This window comes from Engraulis encrasicolus, chromosome 6, assembly GCF_034702125.1.
Source record: "Engraulis encrasicolus isolate BLACKSEA-1 chromosome 6, IST_EnEncr_1.0, whole genome shotgun sequence".
Lineage (NCBI taxonomy): Eukaryota > Metazoa > Chordata > Actinopteri > Clupeiformes > Engraulidae > Engraulis > Engraulis encrasicolus.
The window spans coordinates 17,453,627-17,468,626 of NC_085862.1; the positions used below are offsets into that span (position 1 = coordinate 17,453,627).

The following is a 15,000-nucleotide window of genomic DNA, read 5'->3' on the forward strand; positions in this document are numbered from 1 at the left end:
GTGTGGTGAGGATAAAAGAGTAGGGGGGTTTAACGTGAGCGAATGGACAGACACACTTTGGTTCGCTGCAGTGGCTTTAATCAGATGGCTGTAATGTGTTTACCCGTGAGCAGAAGCTAATTGCTATTCTGATTAGAGTCTCAGCGCGCTGGCGTGATATAGGCCCGGCCCGGCCCGACCCGATTGTGGAGCTCAGCTCAGCTCCGGCACCGAGCAGCAAAACAGTAATTACCCACACTCCACTCCACTCCACTCCACTCGCTATCAAACGGGCCGAGACACACAGAGAGAGACATGAGAAAGGCAAACAGAGAGGAGAGATGAAAGAGATAGCAAAAACGGAGAGATAGAGTCAGGCAGATGAGAGAGAGAGAGAGAGAGAGAGAGAGAGAGAGAGAGAGAGAGAGAGAGAGAGAGAGAGAGAGAGAGAGAGATGAAGAAAAACAGAAAGAGATGTAGGGATATGGGGAAGAGAGAGAGAGAGACAGAGAGAGAGAGAGAGAGAGAGAGAGAGAGAGAGAGAGAGAGAGAGAGAGAGAGAGATCACACAGGCAGACATAAAGACAGAGGAGAGGAGGGATGGTGAAGTGAGGTGAGGGGGGGGGAGGGGGTTTGGATGTAAATAGAGAAAAGTGGAAATAAGACCCAGAACGAGTTTCACGGATAAGAGGAGTGACAAGGAGAGAACTAAGGAGGGGAGCTGATGGGATGTGATGTGGGTACTGGGGAACGGCACAGAGAAAGGGTGTAAAAATGTGTGTGTGTGTGTGTGTGTGTGTGTGTGTGTGTGTGTGTGTGTGTGTGTGTGTGTGCATGTGTGCATGTAGAAGACTAGAGGCAGAAGGAGGTAGAGTACACCAGTGAGGTGAGGAAAGGACACAAGGCGCCTAGACTATTTTTAATCATTTTTTGGGGGTTTCATGAAACACAAAGATGATCAGAGGACACACACACTCTGGAGAAATATCACCGGAGTACGGAAACGACAGAAGTGAAAGAAGAAGAGAGAGTGAACGGGTGGAGAACAAGCGGAAGCGAGGCAGAGAGGAGAAGTACAGCTAGGAGAGGGAAAGGGAGAGAGATGATCTGAGAGAGAGAGAGAGAGAGAGAGAGAGAGAGAGAGAGAGAGAGAGAGAGAGAGAGAGAGAGAGAAGGGAGGATGTAAGAACGGAAGAAGGGAGCAGGGAAGCAGATGGCCAGTACAGATTTGCCCCCTGTCCTCTTCCTCTCCCTTTGCCTCTTACTCCTCCTCTTCCTTGCACCCCTTCCAGGGGCAACACACACACACACATGCACACGGATATGCATACGCATACGCATGCACGCACATGCATACCCACACACAAACACAACCCTCTGGTGGGCACCCCCCGCATCCCTAAATGACCTCCCCCATGTGGAGAGGGTAGGAGAGAGGGATCATTCACTCTCTCCCTCCCAAGGAGAAAGATAGTACAAAACAAATACAGCCAAAGGGAAAAGCATTGCATTTGTATCATTGAATAAAGAGCACTCTTGGTACATGAATGGAGCTTTTATTTTTATTTTTTTTATTGTGGCAGATCATAATTGTTGTGGGAAAAATAGCTGTTTAGAGAGCTAGAGCTGTTTTAGAGCTGTTTAGTGAGATTTAGGTGCTGTTTCCACGTAGCTGGATATTTTTTTCTCCTGGTTCCATTGGTTTTGCATTGGTTTTGGCCTTCCGTTTCCACGTTGCAGATATTTAAAATCCAGGTATAAAAAGCAAGAGAAAAAAATATCCTATTTAGGGGGCTGAAACGCATTTGTTACAATGGAGGATTTATTTTTATCCACATGTTGCGTTTACACCTAAACAGGAGAAAAAAATACCCTGCTAAAAAAATATCCTGCTACGTGGAAACAGCACTTTAGAGAGAAAGAGAGGGGGGTAGAGAAGGAAAGAGAGAGAAAGAGTGTGTGAGTGTATGGGTGTGTGTGTGAATCATGTTTTGTGGGTGTGTGAGGGGTTGTGCTGATTACCTTTGAAAATCCCGCTGCCAGCTGTCTTTCATCAGGTGAACAGAAGTTTAATCTCTGCTAAGTGTTTTTTTTGCTTACTGTATTTTATCATGAAAGGGTGTTGGCAAAGCTGAAGAGCTAAATAAAACAAAAGGTAGAGTAGGAAAACAATAGGTAGTGTTAAGTTTGTGAATTTGTGCACACTCAGTTGATAGACAGAGAAACACAGAGGCACGCGCGCGCGCGCACACACACACACACACACACACACACACACACACACACACACACACACACACACACACACACACACACACACACACACACACACACACACACACACACACACACACACACACACACACACACACACACACACACACACACAATGAAGGGACATGAACACTTGTTTTAGTCCAGGTGGGCTGACAGAAAGTAAGACAAACTAGTAGACAGGCAGACAGACAGACAGACAGACAGACAGACAGACAGACAGACAGACAGACAGACAGACAGACAGACAGACAGACAGCGGGAACTGATCTCATTTTAGTGTGTCAGAAGTGCATCCAGTGCCATACACAAGCACACAGGCAGACAAATACGTAGACCTGAGTACATAGCATAACATTTCAAACTTGTCCCTGCCCTCCTCCTCCACCTCCATCCCCTCCCACTCCCACTGCTCTGTCACTTACTCTCAGGAGTCCTGACTCCTTCCCCTCAATGTCTTTGGCAAGTCAAGTCTGCTTCTCCTCTACTACCCAGTGGACTACAAAGGGGTTTTAGTCAGTGCCCTCTTCTCTACTCCCCTGCAGTGTCCTAAGGCTGGCTTTTGTCAACCATGTCTCCTTCTCCGTCACTGTCCTTCTCAGCCTTGCCTTTCTATCGTCAGTGTCACGCACACAGGCACGCAGGCACGCAGGCACGCAGGCACGCAGGCACGCAGGCACACACACACACACACACACACACACACACACACACACACACACACACACACACACACACACACACACACACACACACACACACACACACACACACACACACACACACACACACACACACACACACACACACACACAGGTGAGACAGACAAATAGACTGACCAAACAACCAGACTGCAGACAGGCAGAAAGAAATAAAAAAACAAGCAAAGAGATAGACAGACACAGCAAGAAAGACAGAGGGAAGGGAGCACCCAGCCTACTGTAGCCTTTGTCATGAGAAGCGTCCCGTGATTGCATCCCCGCTCGGCGCCTCTCCGTTCCCCTCGGTTTGTGTGACTAATTACCTTATAATTAAAGTCACGGTAAGACGCGGTGAAAAATGAGCACCGCTCTTCACCCGTCTGCTGAGGGAATGCTGGAGTGAGGGACTGAGAGAGAGAGAGAGAAAGAGAGAGAGAGAGAGAGAGAGAGAGAGAGAGAGAGAGAGAGAGAGAGAGAGAGAGAGAGAGAGAGAGAGAGAGAGGAAGCAAAAGAAAGGGAGAGAGAAATGAGAAAGCAAAGGGAGATGAACAGAGGAACAATATGTAGAGAAGAGTGATAAAAGAAAGGAAGAGCCACAAAGATGGAGGGAAGACAGTGAGAAAAGAGGGAGGTGTGTCAAAGAATAAAAGGAGGAGAGGTAATGGAAAGAAGAGATGGTATGGAGGGGAAGAAGGAGAGATGGTATAGAGCAGTGTTTCCCAACCAGGGGTACGTGTAACACTAGGGGTACGCGAGCACACTGGGGGCACTTGGAAAAATGAAATTTTACCAAATCTATGGAGCTTAGTTACATTGGGATGGAGAAAGCGATATAGAACTTGACTTAGGGGGTACTCATGGCACAACGAAAAAGGCTTGGGGGTACACAAGACAAAAAAGGTTGGGAAACACTGGTATAGAGGGAAGGGCCAGAAGAAGGAGACATTGAAAGAGAAGGAGAAACGTTATACAGGAGAGTGTAAGAAGGCAAGGAGAAGAAGAACAAGAGAAGAGGTTGTAGAGAGGAGAGGAAAGAAGAAGAAGAAGAAGAAGAAGAAGAAGAAGAAGAAGAAGAAGAAGAAGAAGAAGAAGAAGAAGAAGAAGAAGAAGAAGAAGAAGAGATGACATGGAGGAGAAGAGAGAAAAGAAAGATGTCGTAGAGGAGAGATGAAGGAGGAGAGGGGAGATGTCATAGAGGAGAGATGGTATACAGGAACTTGATAGAAGAAGAGGAGCTATTGCATAGAGTAGAGATGAAAGGGGAGCGATGGCTGAGAGGAGACAATGAGAGGAGAGATTTCATAGAGGAGAAATAGCATAGAGGAGTGAGAGAAGAAGGAGATGACAGATGACAAAAGAGATATGATGGAGAAGAAGAGAGACTGCATAGAAGAGGGTGGGCTAAAGGAGGAGAGGAGAGATTACAGAGGAGAGGAGAGATTGAATGGAGGAGAGGAGAGATTGCATATAGGAAAGATTGGAGAGGAGAGGAACGATTGCTTAGAGGAGAGATGGCAGAGGAGAGGAGACATTGCATAGCGGAGAGAATGCATAGAGAGGGGAGATATGAAAGAGGAGAGGAGAGATTGCATAGAGCAGAGATGGCATTGAGCAGAGATGGCAGAGGAGAAGAGAGCTTGCATAGAGGAGAGAGAAGAGGAGAGATTGCATAGAGGAGAGATGGCAGAGGAGAGAAATTGTTGCATAGAGGAGAGGAGAGAAGAGGAGAGATTGCATAGAGAAGAGATGGCAGATGAGAGAAATTGTTGCATAGAGGAGAGGAGAGAAGAGATTGCATAGAGGAGAGATGGCAGAGGAGAGGAGAGGAGAGGAGAGCTGGGTGCTGGCTGGCGTCTAATTAAATGTGAGCGTGGAGACGTGATGGATGAAGCTGCGTCACATTCATCATCTGCCACTCACAGCACAGCAGCCTGGACGCCATGAGGAGGGGATGCTCACGCATACATACCAGTGTGTGTGTGTGTGTGTGTGTGTGTGTGTGTGTGTGTGTGTGTGTGTGTGTGTCTGTGTGTGTGTCTGTGTGTGTGTCTGTGTGTGTGTGTGTGTGTGTGTGTGTGTGTGTGTGTGTGTGTGTGTGTGTGTGTGTGTGTGTGTGTGTGTGTGTGTGTGTGTGTGTGTGTGTCTGTGTGTGCCTGTGTGTATCTGTGTGTGTACATGTGTGTGTGTGTGTGTGTGTGTATTTTCCTGCCTTTGTACGTGTGTGTGTTTTTTTGTGAGCATATATACGTACATGTGTGTTTTCATCTTCTGGGTTAATATGTCTACCCACGCGGGACACGCCGGCTTTTCCGCAGTCTACTGGCATCAGAAAATGGCTGCTGTATATGGGGCTGGCAAACACACACACACACACACACACACACACACACACACACACACACACACACACACACACACACACACACACACACACACACACACACACACACACACACACACACACACACACACACATCCTGTGTGGGGGACTCAGGGTTTGGCAGCGATCCAGGGGGATTTATGTGTGTGTTGATGCGGAAGTATGTGAAGTTGCGCTTTTAGGCTTTTATTGTGTGTGTGTGTGTGTGTGTGTGTGTGTGTGTGTGTGTGTGTGTGTGTGTGTGTGTGTGTGTGTGTGTGTGTGTGTGTGTGTGTGTGTGTGTGTGTGTGTGTGTGTGTGTGTGTGTGAGTGTTGAGTGCCGTGCCCGGTCTAATTTATGATGTTTAAGCGTGGGTGTACAAATGCACGTATATGTCTATTTCCATTCAAAGCCTGGATTTGTACACGTTGTGGATGTTTTGTATATTTACCATTTTCCTAGCTGCATTCATTTCATGCATTTTTGTGTTTCTGACTGGGTGTGTGCACATAACTGATGTTAGATGCTGTGCAAATGCTACTTTGTGTGTGTGTGTGTGTGTGTGTGTGTGTGTGTGTGTGTGCGTGTGTGTGTGTGTGTGTGTGTGTGTGTGTGTGTGTGTGTGTGTGTGTGTGTGTGTGTGTGTGTGTGTGTGTGTGTGTGTGTGTGTGTGTGTGTGTGTGTGTGTGTGTTGGTGTGTTTGTGTGTACAGTATGTGTTTTGGCTTGTTGTCTCTGGAGAGTTGAAACATCTCTGAGAGGAGGCACAGGCACAGCTGGAGGCAGAGGTAGAGACAGTGCTGCTAACGCTACCGCTAACTCATCATTTTAGCATCAATCTGCCATTAGAACCTGTCACTATGTACACACACACACACGCGCGCATGCGACACACACACACACACACACACACACACACACACACACACACACACACACACACACACACACACACACACACACACACACACACACACACACACACAGACACATGCATACACGCCTATGCACAGAACAGTGACTTGAAAAGCAGCAACCATAGGAATATGCATGACCGCACACATAGTACATCCGTGCACATGCACGTACGCATGCATGCACGTACGCACATGCACATGCACACACAAACACACGAATGCACGCACGCACGAACACACACACACACACACACTTATTCTCCTCAAGATGCTTGCTGTAGAACATTATAGCCCTGCTGTTGCGGTGGTTATGGTGTTGACTGGGCTGCATGTAAGAATGCATTTATAACACACACACACACACACACACACACACACACACACACACACACACACACACACACACACACACACACACACACACACACACACACACACACACACACACACACACACACACACACACACCTTGTCCCTGAGTCAAGGCCCAATGTCATTGGCATGCCCTCACGAGATGGCTTCACGAGATGGCTCCCGCGATGGCAGCTTTATAGCACTGGAGTTATGGTCTCACACGACTCATACGGAAACACCAAATCATCCTGTGTGTGTGCGTGTGCGTGTGCGTGTGCGTGTGCGTGTGCTTGGGAGTGGGAGTGTGTGGGTGTGTTTGAGTGGTTGACTTTGAGTACAGGCGTAGTGGGTGTGTCTTTTTGTGTATGTTATGCGGATACATTCAACCTGTCAAGTCCAGACAATCTGCAAGGCAAAGTACCTTTTGGTCCAGTGCCTTCTCATCTCACACCCACACACCCACACACACACACACACACACACACTCACACACACTGTATCACCTTTTCTCTGTGTCCACACTAAACTCTAAACGAAACTGTCTCGGAGCAGACTGACCCTCCTCTGGCCATCTGGCCATCTGGAGAGGAAGGGGAAGGAGAAGGGGAAAGAAACGTCACAGACACTGTCGCAGCCCCTGACAGCAGTGAAACATGGCCGACAAGGACACTACAGTATGCGGAGGACAATATGGCTGACCAAGACCAGACTGAGGGCAAGGAGATGAAACTCACAAAGTCAGGTGTTAGACACTGAAGGAGGAGAGGAGACATATAATGACAGAGAGAAATAGTGTACTCATTAATAAAGTCACTGAGGGGAATAAATGGGGGGGCGTAGAGGGTGGAAGGAGTCGTGGATGAGAAGGGCCCCTTAGGCAGAGTGAGATGGGACAAATATGGGTTGTACAGTAGTGTGACCAAAGATTTTCTCAGTTCCCCATAGAACGTCTCTGGTGTGACATTGAGTGTAAGGACATCTGAGTGAACACTGGACACAAAGGGGGAGGGAAAATGACACTGTAGTTGGACACTGAGGGCATGATGTGACTGGCAGAGCCAGCTGAAGGTAAAGGGAAGGAAATGTAGATGTCACAGCCACAGTCACTGACAGCAGGGAAACATGGCCGACAAGGACACTTCTGTATGAGGAGGACAATATGGCTAAGACCAGACTGAGGGCTAGGAGATGAAACCGACAAAAGGCACTGAACACTGGAAGTAAAGGAGAGAGGACTGACATAGGTAGTACACTGAGGGCAAGAACATGCGACTGACCAATCACTGGACACTGAGAGCATAGTGAGGGTAACTGAAGGAGAAGAGGAAGGGGATGGAGATGTCACCACCACAGCTCCTGACAGCAAGGGAACATGGCTGAAAAAAACACACTATAGTGAGAGGAAAGGACACATGGCAGACTAAGACACTGAGGGCAAAGAGATAGAAGTGAGTCGCATGACCCTGAAAGTAATAGGAAAGGGGGCGGACACGGGTTACTACACCACCACTAGGGGCAAGGACATGTGACTGACATAACCATTCATTGGACATTTGGGGGACAAAGCCAATATGACTGACATGGACAAAGACATAGGAAGTATTTAGACTCAGGGAAAGGTGGCATAACCATAGCATAAGCATAGGGAATAATTGGACACAGGCAAGAGCAAGACACTCTTACTGAGGAAACTAGTCGCAGTTGTAGTTGACACTGAGGGGAACAAAGCCAGGTAAGTCGATAACTAAGACCTTGAGGGGAAGTTGGCATGACATGCTCCCCAGTAGTAGCGCAGCGCTAAGATAAAGGAACAAGGGAAGCTGACGAAGACACTTGAGGAACAGGAAGTGGATGGTAATGCCAGTCTTAACACTAAAGGAACAAAGACGTGCTGATAAAGACTTCAGGGAGAAAGAAAACTGTGACTGTGACTGTGACTGTGACTTTGACTGTGAAAGCAAGTAGCACACCTCTTAGGGGAGGGAAAACCAGCTGACAAAGACACTGGAGGAATGGGGAGGGGTTTGGTACCTTGGTATTGCCAGGACAGTGAGGGAAAGAAGGCATGGCTGAAAAAGACACTGAGGTAAATGTGACTGTGACTCTTAAAGCAGTTGAACACATAGGGGAAGGACACAGCACTGAGAGGAAGGAAATTGGGTTGTAATTTTAGGAAAAGCTAGATGTAGGACACAGATTGGGGGAAGGTATGGCTGCCAAATACACAGACAGAAAGGAGGCGGCACTGATACAGCCAGCCTTACAGTAGGACACTGCAGGTGAGTGGAGAGGGGACAGACCCAAAACAATATGCAGTGGGACACTGAGGCGATGCTGATCTGACTGGCAATGACACAGAGGGACGTGGAGGCATTGTTGACCGAACCATTCAACCTGAGGACACTGCAGCAGAGTTGAGAGGGGTTGAGCTGTGCCACAGTGGGCTAAGGTGCTGTAGTACTACGCCAGGGTTCGATTACAGACCATGGTCATTTCGGGATCCTTCCCTCTCTCCCCATTCATTTCCTATCACTATGATGTCCTAAAGGCATAAAGGCATGAAATCCCTAAAAAAACTTTCAGTAAAAGAAGAACACTGAGGGTGCTGAGAGAAACAATAGATCAATAGACATCTGAGGTAAAGTAGACATGACTGGTGCAGAGGAAGGAGGCACACAACAGTTGACAGATCCAGACACTGCAGGGAAAGTAGACTACACTACAGTGGAGTCTATCAAAGCCGGAAGAACGACAAGGACGCGCGTGTGTGTGTGTGTGTGTGTGTGTGTGTGTGTGTGTGTGTGTGTGTGTGTGTGTGTGTGTGTGTGTGTGTGTGTGTGTGTGTGTGTGTGTGTGTGTGTGTGTGCCTGCGTGCCTGCGTGCCTGCGTGCCTGCGTGCCTGCGTACGTGCGTACGTGCCTGTGTGCGTGACACTGACGATAGGAAGGCAAGGCTGAGAAGGACAGTGACGGAGAAGGAGACATGGTTGACAAAAGCCAGCCTTCGAACACTGCAGGGGAGTAGAGAAGAGGGCACTGACTAAAACCCCTTTGTAGTCCACTGGATGGAGGAGAAGCAGACTTGACTTGCCAAAGACATTGAGGGGAAGGAGTCAGGACTCCTGAGAGTAAGTGACAGAGCAGTGGGAGTGGAAGGGGATGGAGGTGGAGGAGGAGAGCAGGGATAAGGGTTGAGGGCTGGGCAGTGAGAGGAGGAAGAGAGGGGAGGGGATGGAGGCAGAGAGGAGAGGAGGGACAAGGGCGGAGGACCGGGCAGTGTCACTGTCGCCACAGGATACCAGGCTAGAGGAGGGCAGCAGAACTCTCCTGACAAGGAGACAAGAGTGCCTGGAAAAAGTATATCTTTGTCTCTTCGTCCCTTTCTCCTTTCTCTCTTTCTCTTTTCTCTCTTAATCTCTTGCTCTTTCTGCCTCTCTCTCTTTCCCTCTTTCTTTCTTTCTTTCTCTCTTTCTCTCTTTCTCTCTTTCTCTCTTTCTTTCTTTCTTTCTCTCTTTCTCTCTTTCTCTCTTTCTCTCTTAATCTCTTTCTCTTTCTGCCTCTCTCTCTTTCCCTCTTTCTCTCTTTCTCTCTTAATCTCTTTCTCTGTCTGCCTCTGCCTCTGCCTCTCTCTCTCTCTCTCTCTCTCTCTCTCTCTCTCTCTCTCTCTCTCTCTCTCTCTCTCTCTATCTCTTTGTCATGAGCTCAAGTGAGTCCCAGTGTGCTGACTCACGTCCGGGTCCGGGGGCAGCTGTCCAGCCCTGTCGGCTGCCATCTGTGCACCTGTGGCTGGGGGAGCAGAGCTCTCCTCTCTCCCCCTCTCCCCCCTCTCTCCTCTACACACACAAGCGCGTGCACACACACACACACACACACACACACACACACACACACACACACACACACACACACACACACACACACACACACACACATACACACACACACACACACACACACACACACACACACACACACACACACTAACACACACAGACACACACACACACACACACACACACACACACACACACACACACACACACACACACACACACACACACACACACACACACACACACACACACACACACACACACACACACACACACACACACCCACACACACACACACACTCCACATAGCTCTGATGCTCAGAGTGGCAGACCTGCAGGAGCAACAAGCTTCTGAAACATTGGCATTTCAAAATGTGGGATAAATACAGTGTGTCCATCTGCTATAGAATTGTGTGTGTACATGCTTGCGTGCCTGTGTTTGTGTGCGTGCCTGTGTATGTGTGCCTCTGTGTGTGTGTGTATGTGTGCCTCTGTGTGTGTGTGTGTGTGTGTGTGTGTGTGTGTGTGTGTGTGTGTGTGTGTGTGTGTGTGTGTGTGTGTGTGTGTGTGTGTGTGTGTGTGTGTGTGTGTGTGTGTGTGTGTGTGTGTGTGTGCGCATGTCTGTGTCTGGGTCTGTGTGTCTGTGTGTCTCTGTATGTGTGCATGCGTGCGTGTGCGTGTGGTGTGTGTTTGTGTGTGTGTTGGTGTGTGTTTGTGTGTGTGTTGGTGTATTTACTCATTATCCCCAGAACTCCAAATCAATTATCGGCCTGCCGGCTGGATGTGTTCCCTGGCATTGTTTACCATAGTGCTGCAGGTGGTTGAATAGGATATGTGTGTGTTGTGGAGGGAGTCTAAGAGCATCTCTCCCAGGACACAGATAGACACAGACACACCCTCGACTACCCACCTCACCCTACAGAAAGAGACAGACATCACTCCCCTCCCCTCCCCAACCCACCCCTCTCCAAACCACTGCCTTTGGCACCGCTGTACCGGTACTCTACCTGCTCTACTCTACTCTACTACTATCCTCTACACCAGGGCTATTCAAATGGCGGCCCTGGGGCCAGATACGGCCCTTGGACAACAAGGTTCTGGCCCCCCACAAGCCCCTTGAAATACAAAATTGTTTTTTTGGAATTTAGAGATAAAAGTCTGGGTTCCTTTATCGTGCTGAAACGGACCTTAAAATGCAGGAAATTACATCTAAGAAATGCAAACGTTTCTGGGGGAGGACCCCCAGACCATCCACTTCAATAAAGTCTCCCTTATTTTTTTCATTGACAGTCAGCAACCATAATACATGCGTATAGTTCGGCCCCTTAACTGGGAGGAATTTGAAAAACTGGCCCTCATTGACATTTAATTGAATACCCCTGCTCTACACCAATCTACTCCACAGACAGGCACAGACAACACCCCACTCCTCAAACCACCTTCCTCTCTACACCTCTACCCTTCAGACAGACATATACACCCCTCCAGTTCCCAATCCAGCCCCTCCCATCTCCACCCCACTCCCCATTGCCCCCCAGGCACCGACTCCTCATTGTCAGGTCCACTCTATTGATTGTCTATACCTCCCCGCTAAGCCCATTTGTGCTCCGGGCACTTTACGATCTGTTTGGACACACACAGCCGTGCCGAGGCCTATATCAGCAGAGCCTCTGGTTGACGGCGATTAGGGCCCACATGTCTCTCTCTCCAATGGCGCAGAGCAGGCGTCAAAATGCTCGAAGTGTTAATTGGCGGATTGGATAGCTAATTACTGTGGTGTGGTGTGGTGTGCTGTGGTGTGCTGTGGTGTGGCGTGAAGCTGCACTGTTGCATTGTGTGTGTGTGTGTGTGTGTGTGTGTGTGTGTGTGTGTGTGTGTGTGTGTGTGTGTGTGTGTGTGTGTGTGTGTGTGTGTGTGTGTGTGTGTGTGTGTGTGTGTGTGTGTGTGTGTGTGTGTGTGTGTGTGTGTGTGTGTGTGTGTGTGCCTGCCTTTGTGCATATGTGCGTGCGTGCATGCATGCATGGTTCAGGACTGTAAATCCTGGGGGAGTTCTGAGGACAGTGGACTGATTTGCGTGTGCCCCAATGGTTAATATCACTGGTGAGTGAGTGTGAGTACTTGTGTGCATTGGCCTTGTCATGGTGTCAGCATTAAAATGGGCAGTTGTAGGAGGAGGATTAGAGCTTTGTGGTCTATCGGTGTTGTGCCCTGAGACAGTAGCTTCAAATGAGATATGGGATTATGCATAAGGAACATGTTGTCCAGACACAGTGTGATAGAGTGAGGGTGTAATGTATCTACTAACGGCTTAAAGCGCTTTGCAGCAGCTTATGTACTGATACAACACACAGGCACACACGCGTATACGCACACACGCACGCACGCACGCACGCACACACGCACGCACGCACACACGCACGCACGCACACACGCACGCACGCACGCACGCATACGCGCACACACACACACACACACACACGCACACACGCACACACCCTCCCTACCCTCACTTGCACATACCCTTCACATAGACATATGCACGCACGTACACATAGACACATGTGCACTCCCACACTCGAACACACACACAAACACACGCACGCGCACGCACACACAAACACAAACACAGGTACGTATATCTCTGAAAGGTCCACTTTTTTGACTGATTAGATGGGACACAGCATGAACCTTGTTGTAACAAGACGCTCTGCTCTCATTTTCAATCGTAAGTCAGCCGGAGAGGAAAAGGCATGCATTACATCATAAGACTGTCTGTCTGCACGACTGAATGCTTCAATGTCAATTCTCAGACTGACGAAATGTCTGCCTCACATGTCTGTGTTGTTTGAACTAGGTCTGTGCATACAAAAGGATCTAGAAATCAATAGATGACTATGCCTTTCCTGTAATAATAACAAAGTTGTCTTGGAGATCCACCAGCATAATTGCAGTACTGCTGCAAATATCCCAGCTGCATTTGCAGCCGTTTCCGTCTTTTCAGTCTTCTGCTCTCTATCCACAGTAGCTAGTCGAGAGAGACCTTGGAGTATTGCAAGTCCTTGCAGCATTACAAGAAGGAGAATAATAAGCTCAGTGCTTTTGGATGTCTCTACAGTGTCAATAATTGGATTTCGATGTTCTCTTCCCAGTTATCACTGCAAGTTTGCAGGCAATGGAGGTAGAAAAGGCAAAACTCATGTCATGCCATGTAGGCCATTGCCTAAAGTTACAGGCACAGATCATTCCGGTTTCAAACGAAATGCGTTCCGTATTTGCTTTAAAGGAAGTTCAAGAATATTCTGTTTACATTTGTGGAACAGTGTTCTGCAACTGGGATATTCCCGAAACATGGCCATGTTCGGAATGAAGAAAGAGTTTGCATGACTGACTTAAAACTGAATGCTGCGTACTTCAAACCAACCATTCTCTTCAAACCATGCTTACGTTACGGGAGTTTTTCTGAGGTAATATGATATCCACCAGACAGCGTGTTGTGGCATGTTGCAGTTTGCTGGAGAGCTGTGTGTGCAGCCGGTGTTATATTTATGCAGTTCACTTTGTATTAGGTGGTGTGGAAAGGGCAGGGCAGCACTGAGTGAATGAGTTTGGGTGCAGGGAGCGCAGAGCTATGGTGGGACAGGCAGAGAGCTGTGGTGTGGGGGATGTGATAGGCTAATAACCCTGCTGTAGTGGCGAAGATGAGGTGAGGCGAGGAAGACTGAGGAACATGGCGCTGTGTGGAGCTAGCGGCTAGTAGGGTGGAGGAGATTAGCGCATAGTGTTGCACAGATGTCAGAAGCTAAACACGCTGCAGGAAACAACCAGGGAAATCTCTCTCTCTCTCTCTCTCTCTCTCTCTCTCTCTCTCTCTCTCTCTCGCTCTCGCTCTCGCTCTCGCTCTCTCTCTCTCTCACACACACACACACACACACACACACACACACACACACACACACACACACACACACACACACCGTCCTGCCGCGTACCATCCTGCCGCACTGCTCCCATTTCAGGCTACCACATTGTCCACCATCGTCATCTTGATTGTTTTATCCAGGATTCCGCCCTTGCATCTCCTCGGTTCTGCTCCCTCTCCCAATAACCAGTCAGGGGGTGTCCGCTTACAGCTCGCACATATTCGCGTGCATGGGTATTGTCCGAGCTCTCAGTTTGAGCCCCGTATTCCCGAGCCCAAGAATCGTTTTTTTAAACATAGCCAATATCGGGCTCGGCAGTAATTTCAGCACCATGGCCAGCGACCTTGCCCAATACACTATTCTGCTATTTGCTTTAATATAACTTTCGGTCCTCGAGTGCAGTGGTCCAGCGACCCTGTAAAACACTTTTATGATCGGTTCGCCGAGCGGACAGCGGTTCTCCTGCGAGAAACCCACAATCATGAGATCAAGAACGAAGATGTATGCATACATAGGCTACTGAATTCTAATTTCAGATAGCACACTAATGAAATGACAATTGGAATTACCCACTTTCACTCTGTAGATTTTAATCATTTAGTGGATGCAAGGAGGTCTACATAAGAGTAGAACGTACCCTATCCCCTTACGTACTGTATCATTT

General features: G+C 48.5%; 1 protein-coding gene across 1 annotated transcript in view; it reads left to right on the forward strand.

The window, feature by feature from the left end:
• Window positions 1–15,000, forward strand: part of dab1a (DAB adaptor protein 1a) — a 184,071-nt gene that overhangs the window by 29,947 nt on the left and 139,124 nt on the right. The gene's annotated exons all lie outside the window — the stretch shown is intronic.